This window comes from Piliocolobus tephrosceles, chromosome X (assembly GCF_002776525.5).
Source record: "Piliocolobus tephrosceles isolate RC106 chromosome X, ASM277652v3, whole genome shotgun sequence".
In the NCBI taxonomy this organism is placed as follows: Eukaryota; Metazoa; Chordata; class Mammalia; order Primates; family Cercopithecidae; genus Piliocolobus; species Piliocolobus tephrosceles.
This window is the reverse complement of record NC_045455.1, coordinates 68,110,840-68,116,839: the sequence shown is the minus strand read 5'-3', so window position 1 is coordinate 68,116,839 and position 6,000 is coordinate 68,110,840. Positions and strand designations below refer to the sequence as shown.

The 6,000-nt window shown below is 44.3% G+C and overlaps 1 protein-coding gene across 2 annotated transcripts in view; it reads left to right on the top strand.

The window, feature by feature from the left end:
- Window positions 1-800: 800 nt before the first annotated feature.
- Window positions 801-6,000, top strand: part of FNDC3A (fibronectin type III domain containing 3A) — a 223,825-nt gene continuing 218,625 nt past the window's right edge. The window contains exon 1 of one of the 2 annotated variants that reach the window (XM_023187362.2): window positions 801-1,069. The gene's annotated coding sequence lies outside the window, so the exon portion shown is untranslated. Of the gene's footprint in view, window positions 1,070-1,133; window positions 1,769-6,000 lie in introns of those variants that run through there. The other variant, XM_023187363.2, reaches the window with a different exon arrangement.

The window sequence follows — 6,000 nt, the reverse complement described above, 5'->3', positions numbered from 1 at the left end:
ATCCCGGACATGCAGCTTGTTACATCCATCACCACTTTTGAAAGGGCACTTCCTGGGGTTGGACTCCCCGGCCCAAGGACTACCCACTCCCCACGTCTTCGGTGGCAACTGTAAGTCAGCAGCCCTCAGGCATTATTGCAGCGCCCCGCATTGCTTCAGGTTCCAGGAAGCCGCTGCTGCCTTCACTTGTAAGTCTTCGTGCTGTTGTAAAAATTGAGGTTTTTCACGCGATTTGGCTGGCGAAGAGACCGCGAAGCCACTCCCCACGTTTTCAACTGAGTAAATACCGAAATATTTTTGCTTGCTATCCAGATCCCGGGTTCGAAGTATTTGGGATTAGAAACCTCCAAGCCCATTTCAGAGGCTTCCTCGTCCTTGGCTGGAGTGTCTTTTAAAGCACCTGCCAGCCTTAAGTTCGGGTGCCTTCGGAAAGGGGCTGACAGGGTGCGTCTCGGGGGAGCCTTTTGAAATGTGGATTGAGAATTGTGTGAGTGGCTCTAGGAACCTCCATGAACTCCACTTTTCCTGAATGTGGCTCCGAGCCTGGCCACAGCGGATGCTACCACGAGCCAGGCGCAGCCGGGCCTGGGGAGAAAGCCGGAAGCCCAAGAGGGTGTGGGCGCTCCGGGAGCCGAACGCAGCCGCTCAGCCGCCGCACGCCGGTGGCCCTGCGGGGCACTCGCGTTCCGGTGAGAGAGCCCCGGCGCCGCGGGCTCGAGGCGGGGGTTCGGGGTCCCGGCCGAGGGCGCCGTCGGCTGGGCCCGCGCAGCCGCACTCGGCGCACCGACTTCGGGCTCCTCCTCCCGGCTCCGTAGTAAGCATGGCGGCGGCGGCGTTCGTGGTCCCTCGGGTGAAACAGAAAGCGGGAGCTACGCGGAGAGGGAGCGAAGAGAGGGGCTGAGGCGGCGGCGTCACTGCCAGGAAACAACCCCAACAGTCAGCGCGCCGGCGGCCGCGGCGGCCCTCAGAGCTGACTCTGCAGCTGAGGTAGAGAGAAAACGATCAGGAACCCTAAGAAGAGGCGCCAGAGGAGCCGCCTTCTTCTGCCTCAGAACGGCGTGAGTCGGAGGTGAGAGCGCGGGCACTCCCTCCGCGAAAGGCGGGGGACACCGAGCCGTCCCAACCCCGTCCCGCCCCGGAGGAGGCGCCGCGGAAACCGTTAGGCTGGGACTGAGGGCCGGGGCACCCTGCAGGGCTCGGCCCCGTCGAGGGACCCGGGCCACCCCTTTCTGTGGGCGCGCTGTGGGCAGATGGGCAGAGGGGCAGTGGGGCCGGGGACAGGACCCGTCAACTAGTCTGGCACCTGCCGGGGCCGAGCCTAGCCAGGACGCGCTTGCGGGGGCGCGGCCGGGGTCGCCATCCAGCCCGAGGGAGGTGGCGCGGGTGCGCGGGCAGCCCTCCCCTCTGTCCCCCGCCTCCTCCCCGCGGCGAGCCGCGTAGCTCGGGAGGGCTCGGGGGCGGGGGCGGAATCCTTCCGAGAGGATCGCCCAGCACCCGCCGCGCCTTCGGCTTTGGACGCCCGGCAGCCGCCGAACTTGAACGCTTTTCTGAAGAGAGTTTTCCCCGCTCATCTTGGGGTTAAAACCTCGAAAACCCGCCCTCTGTGTTTGATCCTGCGTGGCTGCCTCCAGTACCTGGCAGTTCCTCTCCCCGGGCGAGTTAACCACCTGTTCAGTCGGGAGGTGGACTCGAGGCTGCAGTCCTCGCCCAGTTTTAACCTGAATCTTCGAACTTTTGACACGGCTTTGGAAACGTCGTCATGTGTTAGGTAAAGGAAAATGAACAGATAATTTCGCTGTCAAATTGCGGGCAGAAGAGGGGCTGTTTTAATGGATTTGGTCGTTAATTGTTCTTTTATTCAATTGTTGGCGTTACAAGCCTTGGGATATTTGAGAGGGTGGAATGCGATGATTTGCTGGGGGTGCTAGAGATTGTGAATTCGAGATTTTCTTTTGTAAGGTTTTTACGTAAGTTCCTTTGGACACCTTTGTGTCTGACTGTCTATTAAATAAGAGTCACAGGCTGATGAGTTTTTTTTTTTTCTTTTTACGATACAATCATTGCGTGTTCACTATGGGTTTTTAAAACTGAACAACATAATTATTTTGCTTCTTACTGTGGTCGTGTTTTTAGTTCTTGAAACCAAAGTGTGTATGCTTCTGTATTGTAGGAATGAAATAACAGTTGAACTCTTACTATAATATTTTATCACCATGCTGTTACCAGCTCCAGTACTAAACATATGCCACTCAGGAGTTTGAGCCATATGTTAGGCAGAAACGAATTGAGTTTTGTGGTTCTGATCTTGTGTTTGGATAAATATTTAGTTTTTGCGTATTTACTAACTCTTGACATCTTGTATCACCTACAAATGTTCAAGTGAGTTGAATCCCCTGCCTTTTGGATATTTTCTTGGTTGAATTAATTTTTCTTAAGTAATGAGATAAAGTACTCACTGAGACAGATGGTGGCCCAACAGAAAACAATGATGGATTTTTACCACATCTTTTGTAAAATATGACCTGAAATGTTGCTTTTAGCTTTGTAGCCTACTAATCTTGCTTTCTAATAACACCAGTTAGTGGGAAGAAGGGATAATGACAGGAGAAATACCTTATTACATTTTTAATGTTAAATCTTATATTTAAATTTTTTAGCACTACTACCTTAAATTTTACTATATTGTCTTGTTTCATTTCATAGCTCATCTGTTAGTTTTCTATGTGTAGGTTAACTGGAAAATTTTTTATCCTAGGCTGGCTACCATTAGCCACCTGTATGCTTCTGAATTAACTCCCTCTTTTTCCCTTTTGTCTGAATCCTCCAAATCATTGAATGCTCAGGAAAAATAAAATCCTGGTTAACAGCCTCAAGCATAGTTATAAGAGTAATTAATTTCTCCCAAATTAATGATAAGCATTAAAAAAACATTCTAGGATTATCTTCTTTTGGTGACGTCTGTCTTCACTTCCTCTCTCCATGTGAGTAATTGAGACCTGATTTATTTTAACACACATTTAATGATTTCCTCTTTACTAGTCACATTTCTACAATATAATAGTAAGCATATTTTATTATAATTTAAAATTTTCTCCCTCTTCCCTGACCAGCCAGACATAGCTAAGGGCTGAGAGATCCTTAACCCCCCGAAAAAAAGAGGGAATGCATGATTCATATTTTCATTGTCTTACGTAGTTTTAGGGAAAGAGCATTTAATTTATACTTCATCCAGTTTTAGTAATATTTGCGCTGTTTTAAAACATTTGCATGTTTTAAAATGTTCATGACATCCAAGGCTTGTGTATTTTATAATCTGCCTGTATTTTTAAAATACAATTTGATGAAGTAATCAAAAGGGTTTTTTAAAAAAACATTGTTGGTGCATTTTTGAATGAAAATGAATCTAGATCGTGTCTTTGAGAATGGTGTAGGAATATGCACATGATTTCCTATTTTATTAGCCAGATAACTGATTGGTGTTTCTGGTTTTTTTTTTTTTTTCTTTTTTTGTTATTTTTAAGCAATGCCTAGCAGACTTCAAATAAATTCACAATATTGTAATTCCAAAGGTTTAGAATATGGTGCATATTTATTCCATTGAGCCTTTTACTGCTTCAGTTTTATCACATTGCAAAAGAAGAAATATGGCCCCCGTGTGTATTAATGTTAAGAACTACTTATTAAAAGGAAATTAGTGGCCATTAATGTTAAAAGGCAAATTTTGTACTTTTACATGTATTGTGAGCTTTTATAATTTTCTTAATATTTTGGTCTTATTTCAGAGAATTATTCAGTGGTCTCTTTTTATATCTAGATTTATTCTTACCTTTCTAATCTTCCCACTATTGTGATTTTGCTTGTCTTTAATATATACTTTCAAGTTTTCTGTGTAGCCTATGGTCTTCCATCAGGTTGCTTTGTGGGTGTCATCTTTTGATCTTTCCAATCACTTATCACCCGTTTACCAGTCCTTGGGCTATTTTTTCCTCCAAGATTGAGAACTGCCTCTGGGAGGTGGCATGTGCTTACAGGGTGATGTGATGTTATTAAAGTGGAGATGCAGACATAGTGTGAAGTCTTCCTTCCTTCAAGTAGTTTACAAACTAGTTGGGGGTACTAGACTAATAGTATCACTAGCCAAAAATATAATATGGTATTATTAAGTTGTGTGACACCAACTGGAATTTAAAGGAAAGTGAAGCCAGTGAGGGCTAGAAAAATCCTGGAAGGCATTTGGAGGAAGTCAGAGGAAACTTAGAAACGATTTAGATAACAAAGAGAAAGGCATTCCAAAAGAGATTCACAGGCAGAGTTGGAAGTAGTAGTAGAATAAGTAGTCCAAGAGCATCCAAGGACAGAAATTGGGACGAAGAAAGAAAATTAGGTCGAGATGTTAGCTTAAGCACCAGGGCATCAGAAGAGGAAAATAGGCAGAGCTGGACAAGACAGTTTGTATCATTAGGAACCTATCACTGAAAGAACTATACCTCAGCTTTGACATATTAATAGCTTAAGCTTTATGTGTAATAGATAGCTTGTATGTGTCTGTTTATGTGGCTTAGATCAGGGGTCGGCAAACTTTTTCTGTGGAGTGCTAGATAATCAAATATTTTAGGTTTTGCAGTCTTGGTTGAATGTTCCTGTTTGTTTGTTTTTTATAATCTTTTAAAAACATAATTTTTTTTTTTTTTTTTTTTGTGATGGAGTCTTGCTGGGACACCCAGGCTGGAGTGCAGTGGCCGGATCTCAGCTCACTGCAAGCTCCGCCTCCTGGGTTTACACCATTCTCCTGCCTTAGCCTCCCAAGTAGCTGGGACTACAGGCGCCCGCCACCTCACCCTGCTAGTTTTTTGTATTTTTTAGTAGAGAGGGGGTTTCACTGTGTTAGCCAGGATGATCTCGATCTCCTGATCTCGTGATCCGCCCGTCTCGGCCTCCCAAAGTACTGGGACTATAGGCTTGAGCCACCGCGCCCGGCCAAAAACATAATTTTTACATTATTGTCTCAAGAGCCAAACAAAAACAAGCCATCTGTGGACAGGATTTGGCCAGGGGACCTAGTTTGCTGACTCCTAGGTAATAATTGGCAAAGTAATTGTCCATATAGCCCATACCGTGAAATGTCTTGTATCGTCTTGTCTATGTGGTGGTTTGGTGCGTTTTATGACTATCATGTATATATTTTTCCTTAAGTTATCCTAAAAGAAAATATGCAGAAATAAGTGCTACTGTAATTGTTATTTTGTGGCCAGACTTCTAACAAGAGCCTAGAATAGGTCTCAGAATTAGGAAGTGAAAGATGAAAAGCCTTTGAGTCAGGCCTTACTACAGTGAAAATAGCTACACAGTGGCTTGGTTTAGAATTTGTATAAGAGTAGGTATATCAGCTGCCTGTGCTGGTTTTACATTTTTTTAAACACAGCTGGCAGGTTAAAAACCTTGTCTAGGGTGCTGGTGGTCTAGTGACAACAGGGGAGCAGGCAGTGGGGAACTTTGTTTTTAGAAGTAGTCTAGGATGAGTTAATAAAGGGACAAACAGTTGGACATTCTGCAGTATTCAAGGAAGAATCACTGTGTTATGGAACAGTCTAATAATTGATATTTACATTGATGAGCTTGAGTCATCAAGAAAAGATTGTATCATGTTCACATTAAGGCATGGAAGGAAGACCTAGAGATCTCTTTACAAATATTTCAATTAAGATTATTTTAAGATAAGTTATGGTGATTTAAAGGAGATAAGTATCAGTTATTTTGAAAAGTAATTTACATGAAACATCTCTGAAGTTTTTAAATTTGTAGATACGTATTTCTAAGGCAGTTCTGTTTTCTTCAGTATACTATGGTTCATGTGCCATTACCAGGTGGATAGTGATGCCTCAGGCTATGGCTGCACAAACCTATTGGCTGGGGCTACTGTATTTTTTGTTGCATCAAGAGAGTAAGAATACATCATGAGAGCATTTTTTCATTAAGCAGGCATCAGTACGTTCCGTATAT